The following is an 18,437-nucleotide window of genomic DNA, read 5'->3' on the forward strand; positions in this document are numbered from 1 at the left end:
GGTCATTCCTAAATTATTTTTGTTTCATTTTAAGAGATTTCATAGTATTTCAAGAAGGTATTCCTACTCTACATGATTTATGTCATTTTCTCACTTAATATAGATTGGCGGTTTAGAATTATGCAGTTAAGACCGTGAGTTTGAGTTTACTTATGAAGTAATTAATTAAGATTTTTTATTACTTAAAAGATTCAACTTACTACTTCCTTTTTAGTTTTTTAATTCTAAAATATATTGAGGAAAAATGAATCAAGGACTTCCATCAAATGTTTGCCTCTTTTTGTAAAGTTGTGTGTGACTTTGTGAGTGTGTGGGTGTGTGCCTGAGATGGCACTGTGTGAGTACAGAAATAAGCTGAGGAGTGTCTGCCCCCAAACTGAATCTCTGAGGTGACTCCAGAGAAGAGGCGGGATTGAAGGAATAGAGGAAGGGGTGTCATTTCTCACCTCACCTCCTTTATAAAGAAGTGATGAGATTAGAATAGTTTTACCCCTTCCTTTTTTGCAGTTTTGAGTAAAAAACAGAAAAACTGTTGATAAAACTATTTTTTATTATATAGATTATCATGTTTTATGTTTTGCCGCAAGTTTTTTTCCCTCTCCCTCTGGAAAAGTTAGAAGACACATATATCCTGGTGAGATTTTTAACTTTCTTAATGCTTTTTCACCTTCCTCTAATATTTGAATTTTTAACTTCTTCAGTTCAACTTTACTATCCTCGTTTTCAGAGGAGTCGTGATCTGCGTTTTAATTATATTTCCTTTTTAAAATATTTAGTTGAAGGGGATTCCATGATCATTCTTAGGGTTTAATACTTTTTTCACATGCTTTATCAAATTTTTGAATTCTCACCAATGTCTAATACTCTCATAATGAAAATATATGGAAGGTATAATCTTACATTCCGTTCTCTGTGCTGTAAGTTATAGTGATTTATGGCCTATGATTTTCACATTCTGTCTGATGAAGCAGCAAATGATCTTTTCAGCTTTTCGAAAGCGCTCCTCATTTGAGGCAGAGACATTAGGCTTTGAGCTTCAGAGAACTTTTCCTTCCTGTCGCTCTGTGGTCATGTCTCTTTAAGGGCCTTGCCCTCTGGATACATCCATCAATCAGATAGTTCAAAGGTGATGTCACAGTAGGACTCTCTCATTGCCATTCATTTCTGTTCTCCTTGTGAGAATTAACAGCTAAATTGCTTAGCACCTCCTGTACTTAGCTGGACTAGACACTGTGTGTATTGAGGAGAAAATGTTAATAGATAACTTGGTTGAAGTAACCAGAACAGGAAGTAGTAGAAGTGTTATTTAACTTCTTTGGGGTTCCATTCTCTTAGTTGTTAAGTGAGAACAATGGGTCCTGTAGCATTGATGTTTTATGGGGTGCCTGCTGAAGTCCTGACTTGGGCTTTGGAACTGTGGGGAACCTTGGTGGAGTACTCGTCTCTCCTCCTGCAGCATGGAGACCTGGTCCATGAACTTGGGAGGACAGCAGGCACCTCCTTGTGCTGCCCATTTCAACACAAGGGATCTTGAAGGCTGCCCGGAGTTAAACTAAACAAACAATTTGAAACAACTCCAAAAGGAATTAAAATAACCTAAGTCTAGACTGTCATGTGAGAGCTGTCAAGAAGAAAATCTGAGACAAGGAAACCTCAACTAGAAAGATGAAAGATGGAGAAATAAGAACTCTAGAATATTATCAAGAATGTGGTTAGGAGTGTGTGGGCCCATTGACCTTGTCCTGGGAGGTGAGACATGGGGAACTGAAGTCTCAGGTCTTTAATGGGTACAGGAGGATGTGCTCTTTCCATCTAGAACATATTCATTATTCCAAATGGAGGAGCCCACACCTCCACATAATGTATTAAGATGGAGTATTGGAGAAAATCATGTCCTTCACGGGGTTAACAGGGGAGGGGACCCCATCCTCTTGACTGGCCAGTTCATCTTTAGTGCTGATGGCGGAACCAAATTCTGTGCCGGGTGGACTGTGGTTTTGCCCCAGGGTTGCGAGTCAGTGATGAATGGTCTTCCCATGGCTTGATGTCGGGAAGAGGCTTGGTGAGTCAGCCTCAGGCAGGGAGATGTCAACACAGGCCACGAATAAAGGGCATTCATTCCATCAAATGTCCACTCATAGTCTGAGCACCTCTGAGGCCGTCGCCTTCTCTTGTTCCTTACTTCTCAATTTTGGCTCCTTTAGGTTATCTTGGGAGGCAAGCTGTCTATATATAGGCATTTTGTTACTATTTAAAATACCATATTAAAAAGATGAAAGAACTGTGGGTTTCTTCAGCCCATTCAGTAATAAGTATTTTTGCAAACAAAATTGTCTTTTATTTCTATAAATTCCCAAGTAGATCCATTCAGGTGGTTTGAAGCTAGGTAAAAATTCCATTTCTTTATCCATTAAACCACTAATGTCTTCATTCTGGTCTTTGATTTACAGCTTTTAAAAAAAGTTTTCAATATAAATGTGAGTCTGAGGAATGTTTGGACAAAGTATGTCAATATAAGAGGTAATGGGAACAAAATAGCTCCATTTCTAAGGATCTAGTCTGGGTGACTGTTCAGGTGCCAGGCAGGGGGCAGAGGGTGTCCTAGCTGTGGAGGTGCCCTGGCCAGCTGGGATTTGGCTCTGGTACTGGTAACTGGAAAAGTCTTTCTATGAGGAGTGTGTCATTTCTAGTCTTGTATAAAATGTGATATTTGATTCTTGCTTTAAAACCACCAGTGTCTGCTCAAACCCAGATCTGAAGGCCCTTTCAGGACCACAGTGAACATTAAGAGGAGAGAATTGTGGTCTAGAAGAGAGGGAGGAGCAGGAGGAGAAGGAAGAGAAGGAGGGAGGCTGAATTAATCGGCTTGGTTCTTATCAGCTCTCATACCAGATTCCTTCTGATGAATTGAAACTTTTTGTAAAACAGAAATTTCCCCAAGTTGTTTCAGGTAATACACAGTTTTCCCTAGTCTCTTCCCCCGTGACCAATTGGTAGCCTTTTTTTACACCTTGGTCCAAGATTGGAGCTGTAAAATCTCAAAGAAATGCCAGCATCCCTTGCCATGCATGCCTGGCATGTCAATAAGGCCTTTGCAACCTCCAGGATTGTCTCTTCAGCCCGTGAAAGCAGTCTGGTCATGGAATTTGGAAGGGAGCCCACTTTAGGAACCCCTCATTGAAAGGAGAGTGGGGAAAGTGGGATGTTGAGTCAATTGCTCTTTATGTTTAAGATTTTCTCTGGATATATTAGCTTGTTGTGAGTGATTTTCAGTAAGTTTTGAATTTAGATTGGGGGGGGGGTTCAAGGAAAATATAATCACCCAAAGGAAAGAGAGTTTTCATAGTATTTCACCCTCAAATGATAGCAGCAGGTAAACTTGAGATACAATAAGAGCAAGCCTGAGTCTGAGACATGAAAGATGGAAAAATCTATTTTCAGGATAGTAGTTGTCTTTTAACATGTTGATCTAGTTTCATGGAAATGTTTTCTCAACTGTTTGGAGGGATTTGTTGGCATCATAGAGGCAGCGTGGACCTGATTAATGAGAAATAATACATCCATACAGAACATCCTACTTCAGTCTTTGCATCCCCTTCTAGGCGTTTGTAGAGCAGGAATTTTTTGTTCTTTTTCTTTTCCTTTTGTCATTACAGATGTGCCCAACACTGAAGGCAGAGTCCTGGGTTTCTGCCTCTGCGACAGCCAAAATCTCTCCAGGGAGTGATTGAGTAGCTGACTGTGGGGTATGGCCTTCTGAGTGGGTGGAGCCCATGGCAGCTGTCTTAGGTTTTCATGACTGTGCCAAAATACCTGACAAGAACAACTGAGAGGAGGGACAGTTTATTTTGGGTTAACGGTTCCAGAGGTTCAGTCTATGGTTGGCTGGCTCCGTGGCTCTGAGCCTGAGGTAAGGTGGAACATCATGGCGGAAGGATGTGGTGGAGAAAAGCTACTCAAGTCACGGCAGCAGAGAAAAAAGAGTGGGGGAAGGACTGCCGGGAAGATGAACCCTTCCAAGCATGCCCTCCAGGGACCCACCTCCTTAGCCACACCCTACCTTCCTTCCGTTACCACCCAGTCAGTCCATTTAAACTAGGAGGGACTGATTAGGTCCCAGCTCTGGTAATCCAATCATTTCACCTCTGAATATTCCTTCATCATCGCAGGAGATTGGGGGGCCACCCCATATCCACATCATAATAGCAGCTCTGCTAACCCATGCAGATGGCCTCACCCTCTCTGCTTTGTTCAGAGTGGATGGCTAGGGAACCAAATGAGAGAATCGCCACTGTTGGCCACTGTTCCCAGAGGACTGAAAGTGGACAGTTAGCTCTTTCAAATACATACCTCAGTGGCCACTTAGCAGACACAGCTGTTTCACTTCAGGACTGTAAGTTTCCTCCCAGCAAGGAGGAAATAATAGAACCAGAGACTTCCCCGTGATGGGGGAACGATTTCCACGATTGTAGTTGTTAACTAAGTTACATCTGTTATTGTATGACACAAAGCTTTTGAGCCTGAACATCACTCTAACACTTGAACTTTGATTTTTAAATCAGTAAACATCCTGAGAAGAACGTAAGACTATGCTGTAATTGTTTTGGTCACTGACTCACAGGGGAAGATCTAGAGTTGGGGAAACACAAAGGACAATGTTAAGTAATCGTGGAAAAGGAGTTGCTGTTGTGGGGGAGATGTAAAAGTACCTAACCTCTAATTCCAGAATAGTGAAAATTTGGAAGAGGAATGAGTGATCGGGAACATGAGCATGTTCACCAGATCTTGAAATATTAGAACAAAGGGCAGTTTGGGGTCAAAATAAGTTTAAGTTACTTAGGAAGAGACCCTGTCCACACAGGTCCAAATACTGAAGAAACTTAGCATTGAAGAGCTTTGAAGGTGAGACATACCCATGACTTTATGTGTGAGTGGCAGAGACTCATCTTCTAGTGGAAGTGGAGAGATGCCTGACTTTTGGAGTTTCACAGAAAGGGATGACCATATCTTCCTATGCTAACAGAATATTCCATCTGGGATAAATACAAAAGTAATGGAATATATAAAGATAGCCCATATTTTTATAGGGAGCACGACATAGACGATGATGGAAATAGACCAGGGATGAAGATCCTTCTGTCTCTTACAGTCCAAGCTGTAAAACTTTACCTAGCAGTCCTCGAGCTAAATGAAAGGACATCTGAAAAGTTCTGACAGGAGAAGAGCCATGATTCCAGGCCTCACACAGACACGGTCAGATGGTTGCATTCCTTAGATTCTAAGCAGTTTTTCATTTTGATTAACTTTCATTTCATAAACAGCTTTCCTCAGTGCTGCATCGTGAGTAGTTAGAAGTGTTTTGCAGCATTCCATGGAGGAATTGGGCAAGGTGCTAGCGGGAGGTACTTCCCACTGGGTGACTCATCTTCACATGCTCTGAGGAGAGTCTTTGCCCAGTTTCCAGGCCCTCGCGGGGCCTCTGGAATGAGGCTCTCAGCGATCTGCGTCTCCTGGGTGGTAGAAGCAAACTGTGCTGTCTCTGTAGAACTGTACTGCAGGAGGTTTGAGAGAGGGACACCCATGCAAGACTCTTGTGCTTTCCTGTGTGGAAGTTGTGTGTTGTTCTGGACGAAGGACACCTTGACCTCTGGAGCTGCTAATTCTCATCTCCAATCACTCTTACCCACTTGGCGGAAGACCCTGAGGATTTGCCTTTATCTTACTGAGCTGCTCACTAGTAAGAGGAGGGTCCTTTATTTGCTATCTAGTATGTCCAGTTTGATGACTTCAAGATCAACTCAGAACAGACTTTTTAGGTGTGGCAAGACCAAGAGATTCTGGTTTAGGGTACAGTTGCCCCCAGGCCACTGGCATCAGCCAAGAATTGGTGTTCCCCCACAATTGTAAAGGATTGTAATCTTGTGGAGGATGTGGTACCACAGTGTTGCAGAAAGATTATGGGGTTGAGTTTTACTTCTACCGCTCATCAGCAGTAATGGAAGCTTATAATTATGCCCAATTTACAGATGAAGAAATTGAGGCTTAGGGAGATTAAGCAATTTGCCTGAGGTTGCACAGTTAAGATCCAGGTCTGTAACTCAACCTGTTTGGTGCCCAGACTGCCCTCACATCTGCTGCACCCTCTCATCTCGTTTTTGCAAGGGGCACTTTATTTTACTCTCTCAGATCTCTTGGCGGGACATGTAGATAACACAGTATGTCCTTTAGAGATGCTTGTATGGAATTGTGCATAAGAATGTGAACTCCAGGGCTAAAGAGATTGGCCAGGCCTAAGTCATGACCTGGCCACATCCCAGTTATGTGTCTGAACAAGATAACTTAATGCCGCTGTGACAGTTTCCCCATCCATAGGATTGGGACAATGATACTACCTACCTTGGAGTTGTTAAATGAACTACTGCATAGAAAGCAGTTAGAACAGAGTCGAACATATGATAAGCATTGAGTGAGCCATTATTCATTTTGCCATAATTTGCTGCCATCTCTTCAGGCAAGAGAATAAGCGGGTACTTTGTGGTTGAAGGAAGCACAGCTCTGTCCCCTTGGAGATGCACTGCTGAAGGGTTTTGTGCTTTGATAGGCACCCCGCCAGGGCATGCAGACAGTTCTCCAAGCAGCCTATTATGCAGGTGCCCTTAAGCTACCCATAACAGGAAAAGTTGGCTGACCTGCCAGCCTTCAGTCCACAACCGAGGCAGAAATGAACAGGATGTGCATTTCATACACTTAGTATGCAAAAGAGAAAATGATCTTTTAAGCTGATATCCAGTTTTGCTAATACTTTTCTGGTCATTTATAAGATCTAGATAGATTCAATTCAAATATTTCTAGAGTCACTACCAATACAGAGATACAAGTCCTGGGGGATTCATAGGACCAATCATCTACTTCTGGGGAACATTCAGTTTTGTTGGAAGCATACACAATTTATTGTGGAAGACTTGATAGAAGAATCAAAGTTGGCAATGAGACTCAATGCCTTGGATCAGTGTGAGTCAGAGCATGGCAGTGCCCAGGACAAGAGCAAGAGCCCCAGTAAGAGTTTGCTATCCTTGGGGCAAAGAAAGAACTGCTTGGAGTCCAGGGTTACATTTGGGAAGCAATGGGAGATACAAGCAAAGTGGGATGGGTTACGAAGTCCACTGTCAAGTGTGGATCTAGCATGACTGGCAGCTATATTCCATTGTGCGCCAATTAGGAGATAAATTTACTTCAAATACATAAATCTCTCTAACAGCACACCTAACATTTTTAAGTAACTAAGCTGTCCTGCCGAAAACGTACATAGCAAAAATTTTGCTTTTTCCTTGAGAATTGAACAAGAGTTTCCATGGCTTAGATTTATGGAAAAACATTTAAGAAGCTAGTTATTCACAATTCCATCTAGTGTAAGTAACCATCAGACCCTGCGTTTTGAATATCACATTCCAAAAATCCATTCAACTTGAACTTTTACAGACATATATTTAAAGGTGAACAGCATGCATTACTTTCTAGCCTCAAAATTCCTTTAAAGGAGTTAAAGTTTGCTGAACCCACAGCTGCTGAACGCCTGGTGAAGCATGGTGCTGCTTGGTTTGGGGGCTTCTTCTCCCAGAATTCCCTTGGCAATTATAATCTTGAAACATACCTTATTAAAGCACAGTTGGTAGATTAACGATTGTATTAGTCAGTTCAGACTGCATAATAAAATCCCATAGAGGGGTTTAAACAAAAGAAAATAATTTTCTCACACTTGGGAGGCTGGGAAGTATAAGATCATGACTGGTCTCTGGGTCCTAGTGAGGGCTTATAGATGGCTACCTTCTGGCTGTGTTCACAGACTCTCAGAGAGACTCTCTCTCTCATGCATGTGCACCAAGGAAACTTGAAAACACTCTCTCACTCTGGTAACTCTTCTTGTAAGGGTACTAATAGACCCTCCTCTAACCCTAATTTTCTCCCCAAAGCTCTGTCTACAGACACTGTCAAATTGGGGTTTAGGCTTTGATATATGAACTTTTTGTTGGGGGGGGGACACAAGTATTCAGTCCAGAATAATAATTTTTCTGTCACCATTCTGCCCGAATATGGACGCCAAGGTCGAATGGCATCTTAGAGAATAGCAAGTTAGACTGCGAAGCTGTCAGGGCCTGGACACCTGCAGCAACAAGGGGATCCAGCTGCAGTGTTGAGCTTTGCCAGTGGAAGAGCTGAGGTCCTTGAAATTGCCTCTAAAGACCCGTGTGCAGTCACTTGGTGTCTGTGAGGGATTGGTTCCAGACCCTCCCACAGGTACCCGAATCTGTGGATATGCTCAAGACCCTTATATATACAGCAGTGTATGTAACCTGCACACAGCTCCCTGTGTACTTTACACCTTCTCTAGGTTACTTCCAATACCTACTACAATACAAATGCCATGTAAATAGCTGCAAGTCAGTAAGTGTTCACTACAGACATAATTTAAAAAATTTTTTTTTCAGTTCACTGTTAGTGGAATCCCTGGATACCAGGGTCAGCCATAATTTACTTCCCAGCTATCTCTCTGTCCTCATCTCCTAGCACTCCTCTTTACTCTGCCCAGTGTCTAGAACATTTCTTTCTCAGATACATTTATTTCTCCCTTATTTTTAAGATGATTTCTCAGGTAGTACTGATGGCAAATTCTTATTTATTTTCTCTCATCACATTGAAGGTATTTTCCTTTGGATTTTGAGTTCTGTTATAGCTCTTGAGAATCCAACTGGTTGTTGTTCCTTTAAGGGTGATCTGTCTTTTCATTCTGGTTACTTTGAAGATTTCTTTGACTTTGGTGTTCTGTAGTGTCTCTATGATACATTAGGTGTGGAGGTCTTTTAATGTTTCAGTTTTGAATTTAATAGATCTTCTGTACCTTTATATTGGTCTCCTTTAGTTCTAGAAAGCAACCAGCTGTTATTTCTTCATATGTGCCTCTAATCCATTCTTTTTCTTTTCTGATTGAAACCCAACTGAATCTAGCAGACACTTTCAACATCATCCTGTATTTTAACCTCTCTCATTTAGTTTCCCATCTATGTCTCTTCTTCTTTATTCTAGATAGTTTCTACATTCTGTATTCAAATCACAAATTATCTCTTCAGCTGCGTCAAGTCTATCAATAAACATATCCGTTGTGTTTTAAATTTCAATTATTTTATATGCTTTTGTTTACAAATGTTCTATTTAGTTATTTGACATATATGCTTATTTTTAATAGTTTCTTATTCCACACTAACTTATAAATTGCTAATTTTATTTCTTTAAAAATATTTTATATTTGAGTTTGATAATTCTAGTGTCAGTGGTCTTTGCTGATTTGCTTGTTTCTTTTCAATTTTCTTTTTTGTGGTTTCTGCTAGTTCTTGGGTTTGTGTGCTTTGTGTCTTTGTGTGAATTCAGTTACTAGCATATTTATCTGTGGGGCTTCCCCTGGTCTAGGTAGAAGTCGATTCCTCCACAGATAATAGATGTTTGCTACTGTGAGGTTCTTTGGGGGTACTAGCAATGAGGGGCCACCTTTAAACAAATTTTTGTCTTGAGGTTGTCAGAGTATGCAGGTACTGAGAATTATGTGGAGGTTCTGTTATGAGGATGAGAAGAGCCCCCCCCCCCCCACTTATTCATAAGGTTTAAGGTTTCTGGGAGAGGGACAGCTTTACAGGCAGTTGATATGATGACATTGTACAGGTTAGAAAAAGGGGCTCCCATATTGAAACACTTAACTGCCATTGGTCAGAAAAGTTTCATCATAACCTTAAAACCTGAGATGACTGAAGTGAATTGTGAGAAGCACAGGTTGTCCTCCGATGATTGAAATGTCACTGACCTATCAAATCCTACCCAGTCTTTGGAGTCTAACTCAAATTCTGTATCCTCTGAGAAGATGCCCTGGCTCCTCCAGTCTAATGCCAAGTGGCTGCTCTTCCCCTTCTTCTGGATTCTCATGGTAGCAGTGGTGCATTTATCATGAATATACTACTTTTTGTTAGTTATTCTCTTTATTTGCTCTCCATTACCAGACTCAGGGTTGCATGTTTTATTCATTGTTTTCTATATTCCATAGCCTTAAAGGGATAGTTGGAATATTTTTGTTCAATAATAAGATGGAAAAATTTAATTGAGTAAGGGGACGTGAACCACCAAGTAAAACATTAAGATTAGAAATTGGGTGGGATGGTGCATAAAGGTTGTGCATAAAGATGGTGCATAAAAGTCATGGTGTGACTCAGAAGTGCTGTTGGAGTTGGCCGAAGTCTTCTCTAGTGATGGTGCAGTGTCACCGAGGGCTTGGGTGCATTGTGTCATGCTTCAAGCAGAGAGTGGTTTGGCAAAACTTCTGTCTTCTTAGAGTCAGAGATATGTGCTACAGAGGAACCTCTTTGTACCATTCCAGGAAATTGATTTCTACAATCATTGTTTTTTCAGAGAGATTAGGTCATACTGTTCTACAAAAATTATTGCCCTGAAATTTGTTTGATTCTTACTCAGTTATTTTACTCAGTTGGTCAAATGAATGAGTGCATATCATCACTTCTCTTCCTTTCTCGTTCTTTTCCACCTTCAGGTGGTTTTAGAATTTTTTTCAGCAGAACTGCAAAAATGCTTTCCTTCAACTCTCCATTTTTCTACCATTTTGCTTTATTCTGTATTTATGGAAAATTTGATTGACTTTATACTGGGCACTTTTTATAAGTTACCTGACTTACATCTCTAAAGATCCCTCAACATGTTCATTTTAAAGATGGGGAAACTGAGGTAAAATAACTGTCCTAGTCACTTAACCACTGAGGATTGGGACCCTTGTGATTTGAACTTGGGTCCATCTGACTGGAAAGGTTTGCTCTTTCTGGTGGACCACACATTTACAGATTAAATCTACTATAGGGTTGGTCAGATTTTAAATATTAAACTTTAAATATGCTTAAATCTTTCCCCTCTGCTTGAAATTCAGAGCTCATTATTATGGTCACAGGACTTGACCTTCTAGGGAAGTGATTGAGCCCTTCCAGTTTCCCTTGTTTACTTTGTATTTGGAGAAACAGCTGGAAAACATTATATTGAATGACTACTACTTAATGACTCAGGTTTATGTCATAGTGTGGGGGTCCTCGAGCACTCTCAAAGTCATCAGTGGGTGTGTTTAGGGGGATTGTTGAACAAGGAGGCTTTTCCTGTGAGGGGCACACCCCAGGAGTTACAAGATTGTGATTGGCCAGGCTTTGCCCTGTGTCCCTGTGGTGGAGGCTGGGGTTTGTCTCCTGAATCATCTAGACTGGCTTCCTCACAAGGAAGGGGAGCCTCGATTCAGAGGAAGGAGAAGCACTGGAGGTGTGTCAGGCAGTCAAAAACTGCCACTGTTACGCTGTGCTTCATGATAACCTCATGGAGACACCAGTGGGTATTTGGATAGAGGGGTCAGATGCTCCAGAGGAATGTATGACTGACGATTCTCATTTGGTTCTTAAAACATCTAAATGGGACTTAAAAGCCATGTGGCTGGATGAAGCAGGACCTGGAGACACACAACAGGTCATAAAAATGGAGCTTGTGGAGGAGAGATGGCACCACTAAAATTCAGGGAAGGGAGGGCTGCTGTCTGAGGGAGCACTCAATGATGTCACTCTCCTGAGATGGCAAGCCCTAGGGAAATCAAAACCTACTCACTGCTTTCACTTGTAAGATATGAGAAAGCTACAACTGACAGGAGATGACCCCCAAGTGGAAATGAGGGTTGAAAGAGAGGAGAACTAGAGAATACACAAGTATTCTGGTTTGGGTAAACAGGTGGATGCTTGGTTCCATCAAGAGGATCAGTGAATCTGGGAGGGTGGAGCAGGTTAGAAGATGGAATGAGTTCAGTTTTCATCAGTCCATAATTCATTTCTGTGGCTCAAGTACAATGGTAAGCTTGTGAACTCAGACCTCTGTTACATAAATTATTACATAAATAGAAGGTTCAGGGCAGAGACATGATCAGTGGAAACACTTGAGGGTGGAGGACATTGGCGTGTGAAATGGCTGGAAGGCTACAGTGGACAGTAGATGCTGGCTTCTTATGGAAAGCCAGGTGGGGAGTGAGCCCGAGTGTCAGCACTTTCCATTGCTAGAGAAGCGGGGTCACCTTAGCTAATGACTGACAAGTGTCTACTGATTTTGGCCAAGGCTCTTACAGAAGAGTCATGGTGCCAAAATTCAGTTAACACAGAGATTTTAAGCCTTCGAGCAGGGAGGTGTAGAAACAGGTACAGATGCTATTCTGAAGCTGACTCAATAAAGGAGTGGTAGATACAGAAACTTATGGTTAAGAAATGGTGGTCATTGTTTTGCAGGCTAGTGAAAGAAGCAATGGAGAGAGGGAGGTTGAAGATACTGGAGAGAAGAGAATTGAAGGAGCAAGGTCCCAAAGGGAGTAGGGGGTGGTGAATGAGCTGAGAGACGTTTCATCAAGTGAATTACTAGCAATGGATTAAGAACAAGAGAGATGCACGTGTTTCTAAATGTATATGGACAGTCATGGGGAATATTTTAATTGGTACACAGTGTCACATGAAAGTTTTGTCAACTCCCCTCCTTAATCTCAACCCCCAAATATTTAACATTGTGGAAATCATTATTTTTCTCATTTTATATTTCAGGGGCCTGGGCAAAATCTAGGAGTTTTAAATAAAGCTTTCTTGGAAACTACTCTATGGCTGTTTTTGTACTATACCAGCAAACCTAAACCATTCACCATCTGATCCTTTTCTGAAACATTTTGACTTCTGTGCAGCAAAGGCCCACAGGGGACGTTGACCTCAGAGCACCCTGTCTGCACCCCTGTGCAGCTCCGAGACCACTTCTCCATTTTTCTTGGCATTCTTCTGATGCTGTGAAATCTCTGGGTGTTATCTGGCACCTTCTTTCTCAAGAGCTTTTAATAGTTACAGTCGTACACTCAATGGAGTGCACACCTGTCCTGGCCTTACCAGAGATGCACAACTGTATCTTGGTACTCACCAGAGAGACAGAAGCTGAGGTCAGGGATGTGATATGATACCGCCAGGTCCTTCTCTTTCCATGACCCAGGAAGTGCAAGTTGAGGTTGGTTGTCTGACTAGCAAGCCTTTCTTAAGAAGTGAGGACTCACTTCCTTTCTGAAAGCATCACCAAAGCCCCCATGTAATCCTTGCTCTGAATCCCCCTGGTTTTGTTTCTTCGCTGCAAATTCCCTCAGCAGTTCCCTACATTGTCTCCAACCCTACACATGCACTTTCCAATGTAGACTGAATCCTGGGACAGTGCCCCGTGACAGGTCTCACCCAAGGCCCCCCTGTGGGGACAAGAACTATCTATACCTTCATCACCATCTCCTATTTTCCAGCTCACCAGATGGATTTTAAGGTAAAATATGTTAAGAGCTTCAAAATTGCTCCCTTATGTATAAAACAAGGTGCTAATTCCTAGCCCTTCTCAACCATTCTTGAAAGCAGATCCCCTCCTGAATCTTTTGAAATTGACTTTGAATTATTGACCAAATTTGAAAGCAAAGAGCTTCTGGGCACCATTTTTTTTTTTTTTTAATTTCATACTGTTCACTGTTTTTAAGCGAATACAAATCTATTTCTTTGCCTGGTTTTCAAATGCTTCTGAAAGGGCCAGGGCTTTTAATAGCTGCAATTTAGTTGTACAACTTGATTTCTCAAATTAGAGTTGTATTTAGTTAGATGCGTTTGTCTAGCTCCTTGCTGCTCAAAGTGCAGCCAGTTCACCATTGCTATTGGCATCAGCTGGGAGCCTGTTAGAAATGCTGGGTCTTGATTCACACAGATCCACTGTGCTTTTCAGAATCTGCTTTTTAACAGGGTCCCCAGGATGCAAATACACATTAAAGTTTGGGAAGCATCGTTCTGAGCTACTGATCTTGAGTTTCAGGAAATATTTTTGCTTATTCTATATATTTTATGTATTATGATGATTTTACATATTATGCTATGTTTGTATATTTCATATATTATGGTGATACAGTTTTATATTTTGTTTTATGATGAATATTTTCCCAATCAGGAACATTTTGCTGATTTTCTCTGTTATTGTTGGGAGATGGATTACAATTAATGAACAGAGAATGATTTTATTATTTTTACTACTTGGAATGCATTTAATTTCTTACTTTTTGTAGAAATAAAGTCCTAGGCTTCTACTGTTTCTGACAGTAGTCTTATAAAATTGGTGGTAGGCGGACAGCGTCAATCCTTGCTCGTAACAATAAGCTTAGTGCTGTTTTTTTTCCGTCTGTGTATGTGCATGCATATTTTATCATATCTCTTTGATTACTTTGGAAATTGCTATACTCATAACTGTGGATTCTGTATGGGATGAAGTTTTATTTCTCAATTTTTCTAAGTACTTGAAAAAACTGGGGGATTAATTATGCAAGCAAATATAGGAATAAGATTGCTTTCCTTTAAAATCCATAATTTATACAGAGCACTCTTTATATTGTCCTTGACAATCAGTTCAGGCAAGCATAGTAAAACTTACTGGATTTATTGATTTTGGACAGGTCATGCTCATGTATAGAGCTCTAAAGATTCAGGGAAAAGTAAATCTCCTTCTCACCCACCTGCTAGCCCCACAGTCTCCTCCTGCAGGGTGACTATTCTTACCAGCTTATTGTGGGCATTTTCAGAGACAGTATATATGCTATGAGTTTGTGTGTGGTCATGACTGAGAAGATGGACTTAGGCCAGACAGAGTTTGAACCCTGACCAATGACTTCGTGACCTTGGGCAGGTTACTAAACTTCTCTGCCTCAGTTTATAAAATAGGAATATTAGAGTTGCAGAGAAAAACAAATGAGATCATTCATGTACAGTTTTATAAACAATCCTTGTCATGCAGAATACAATCAACAAATATTAGCTACTAATAGTTTATGTAAGTATTTGCTTATGTCATTATCTTTTCTATACATAATTAGTATCGTGCTATGCATATTTAAGTATCTTGCCCTTTTAAACCTAACAATTTGAGATTTTTCACTTTATGATATAGAGATTGGTTCATTTTATTATGTATTAATAATGTGCCATATTTAGGGGGAACTCCACAGTATTGGGCTTATAGATACAATTTATTTATCTAGCCCTCAATTGATGGATATTTGGGTGTTTCCATTCTTAGGATATCATAAAAAGCCTTGTGACATGTGCCCATATGGTAAAGTGTTTGTTGGTTAAATTTCTAGAAATGGAAATCTGGTAATGCTCACAATGTGGATTTTAGTTTTGATAGATATTGCTGCATTGCTTCCCACAAAATGTTAGACTTCACCAGCAAAGTATGAGAGTGCCTATTTTTTGATAGCCATATTATAATTTTAATTTTTAAAAAATGCAGCTTTGTTTTTAGAAATAATAAAAAAAAATTGTTTGGAAATTTGATTAGGAATGTTTGGAAGAGGTTAGTGGCAGAGTGGAAAGATGACACTTATTTACCCTGAAGTGTTGGAAGGAGCAACGGGAGGTATTACCAGAGAAACACGTGACAAGGCAGAGGTGTTTTTAGTGGAACTGAGTAATACACATTTTTATTATATTCACTAACTCCCAAAGTACTTTTGAGATACAAAAACAAAACTAAGAATTTTGGGGAAAAAAAATTAAAAAACGGAACAAAGGTGCCTTTCATTTTAGTTTGCACGAGGGCCTGGCCTCCCAAATGCTCCTTGACTTGTCCTATTAGCAGGGCTGTTCCTGCGTCCAGTTTCTCAGATGGGCACAACACAGAGAGCCTCTTTCTTCCCCTCAAACGTTTCATTGTACAAATTCTTGCTGCCACCCGAGCTGACCATACAGCTTTTGTTTAAGCTGTAGGCGAAATGGTTTCTCGAAATACTTTCAAATATTAATATAATTCCTGAAGTAAATAAGACCTAACGCTTGTGTCAGCACTTAGCATTCTGTACTGTAGGAGTGATTTGGGGGCAATCAAAAATATTTCCAATCCCTTTCTTTACATTTGGTAGCTGATTCAGCCATTGCATTCAACAGGGCTCAGGATGCACGCTGCTCTCCCGAAATGTAACTCCAGTCCGCGGCCAGAATTAGGATTCAAACCGAGATATGTGCTTTTAATCCATTTGGCAGATGATTCCTAGGCTGGTTTTGAATATGCAGATGAGCTGAGGGGTTGAAAGAGGCGAAACAAAAGGTAGTATTCCTAGAGGCAGATAAACGCATGGCTATTTGAAGTCAGGAAATACTTGTTGGATATCAGGGGTGTTGAAGGGCAGTGGACTGTTGGCTGTGCTCTTGTGACCTGCGCAAATGTCCCACTGCTTCAGGATCCCAGGAACCACCTCAGGGTAGCCTGAGATGCTATGCTTTGTGGTTGTGGGCCTCTATGGGTTTGATTTTGGCCCAGGTAGTGTTATTCAGAGAACCAATAATCAGGGATCCAGGTGCTTGGGGCGAGCTGAATCACTCAGCCATACAGCACTGACTGTGTTTTAGGATTTCCGAAGACGCTGAGAAAGTGCCTGCATTCCCCTCTTTTTAGAACCCACTGGACACAGTAGATTGTGTTAGGCATCACAGTAGTTACATGTAGCTCTTAACTGTGCGCCTGGTCTCTTCGTCCATTAATTGCTCGTGGTTGCAAACATCAATGAGACAGATACTTAGGCTGTTCCTTCCTCTGAAGGTGGCCCCGCTTCTCCCCTGAATGTATATTCCTTGCTTTACCCCAAAAGACATCTCTCTTACTATACCCTTGAATGTGTATCTGCTTTCTTAAATGAATCTGTGTCTGAAAAAAGACCTATTTCTATATCCCTTTTATAGATGAAGAGTAGTGTTAGAGAGTTTGAGTGACATGTGCGGACTAGTAAGGGGACAGCTGAGACTCACACCCAGGCCTTTCTCACTCCGAGGGTGGTGCTTCCTTACTCTGTTAGTCTGCCAGCTGAGAATAAAAGTGCCTCTAAGGGAATAAACTGCTGCCACATCTGCTAGACACTATTGTTCTTTTCTAAATAAGGGCTCATTACCACTCCTAGTTCAACTACCCCTAATGTAATTAGGGTCAATTTTAATGTTTCACTATCTCTTTAAATTATCTTTATTACTTCTCCAAAAGTTGAGTCTTGCCTCATTGACAGGTGTCAGAACTGCGCTTTCTCTTCTAAGAGATCAGCGACAGCACCCAGGATCTGGTCAGCTTCTGACGTGGGCTGGTGCTCCCCACCCCACAAGGTCACTGTCTAATCCTCTTAGGATCCTGGTGTGCGCAACATGCCGCCTTCCTATTTTACACACTCTTATCTTGTATTTCTAGTGTTTTCCCTTTTCTCCTGAGTAATATTGATTTTGGTCTTCATTAATTCTTCCCATCACTGCCAATTTTCCCCTTTGTGTTCAACATCTCTCTTAAAGTATCCTTCAATAGGCTTATTCTAGATTTGTTGATTTCTCACTTTTAATTTATTTCTTGTTACTGTTCTTTTACTTATAAGCCTTATTGCATTTTCTGCAATGTGCCTTCTACCCACACTACTATAGTGTGTCTTGGGCGAAATTCTTCCTGCTCTTTTCTCAGCCTTTCATCCCCAGATCTCTTCCAGGCTGTTCATGTGTGGGGTTGGGGTGTGGACAGAGCGCAGGCCTGAACCGGCCCTGGGAACACCACAGGCACATCAGCACCATCACCGGGCGATCGCCCTATCATTCTCTTTCCACCTGCCCCAGACTCCTGCCAGCACCAAGCAAGGCATTTCCCTGTGCCTGCAAGCCAGCCTGGAAAGGGAGCACAATGCCCACAGCATCAGGGATCCACGAGTGGCCTCTGTGGCCCCGTCTTTCACCATGAAGTTACAGGTAGTTGGCAACCTGTAGCATTCACCGCTGGGCTGGGAACCAGGCATCTGATGTCTGCTATCTCACCCTGACACTCACTCTTCCAGGTGAATGTATCATCCATGCTGACAGCCGAGGAGATGATGCTCTGCAAGGTTAAGGATCTTGCACAGGTTGTAAGTGTTGGTGGGATTCCACCCCTTGTCTCTGGGACTCCAAAACCTATTCTCTATCAGGTGAATTGGATACTTGAGTATTTTTTACACCTTTGGTTATTCAGTAGAACTATCTCCGTCATATCCTCATTAGCAGGTGTCTTGGTTATTCCCTACTGCTGTACCTTAATACTATTACATCATGCTCCCTAGAGTTATTCAGTTTCCCCTACTAGACTTATTAACAACCCCAGTTCATTGTTTCCTTTGTTCATTGTATTAGAATCAAGCAACTGGTGAATCCTGTTCCCCAGCTTCCTGGGGCAGCCAAAACAGGCTACATTAATTACACTGCTTGGTTCTGACAATCTAATAATATCGGAATCAAGGTTATGGATTATTTTTCTTTTAATGAATTAAACTT

General features: G+C 41.3%; 1 protein-coding gene across 3 annotated transcripts in view; it reads left to right on the plus strand.

The window, feature by feature from the left end:
• The window catches only part of CSGALNACT1 (chondroitin sulfate N-acetylgalactosaminyltransferase 1), a 311,827-nt gene that overhangs the window by 75,949 nt on the left and 217,441 nt on the right, over nucleotides 1-18,437 (plus strand). Inside the window, exon 1 of one of the 3 annotated variants that reach the window (XM_079143357.1) lies at nucleotides 504-634. The exons of 1 other annotated variant lie outside the window; for it this stretch is intronic. The gene's annotated coding sequence lies outside the window, so the exon portion shown is untranslated. Of the gene's footprint in view, nucleotides 1-503; nucleotides 635-17,989; nucleotides 18,035-18,437 lie in introns of those variants that run through there. One more of the 3 variants, XM_079143356.1, reaches the window with a different exon arrangement.

The sequence above is a fragment of the Sciurus vulgaris genome (genome assembly GCF_902686455.1).
Source record: "Sciurus vulgaris genome assembly, chromosome: 5".
Taxonomy (NCBI): domain Eukaryota; kingdom Metazoa; phylum Chordata; class Mammalia; order Rodentia; family Sciuridae; genus Sciurus; species Sciurus vulgaris.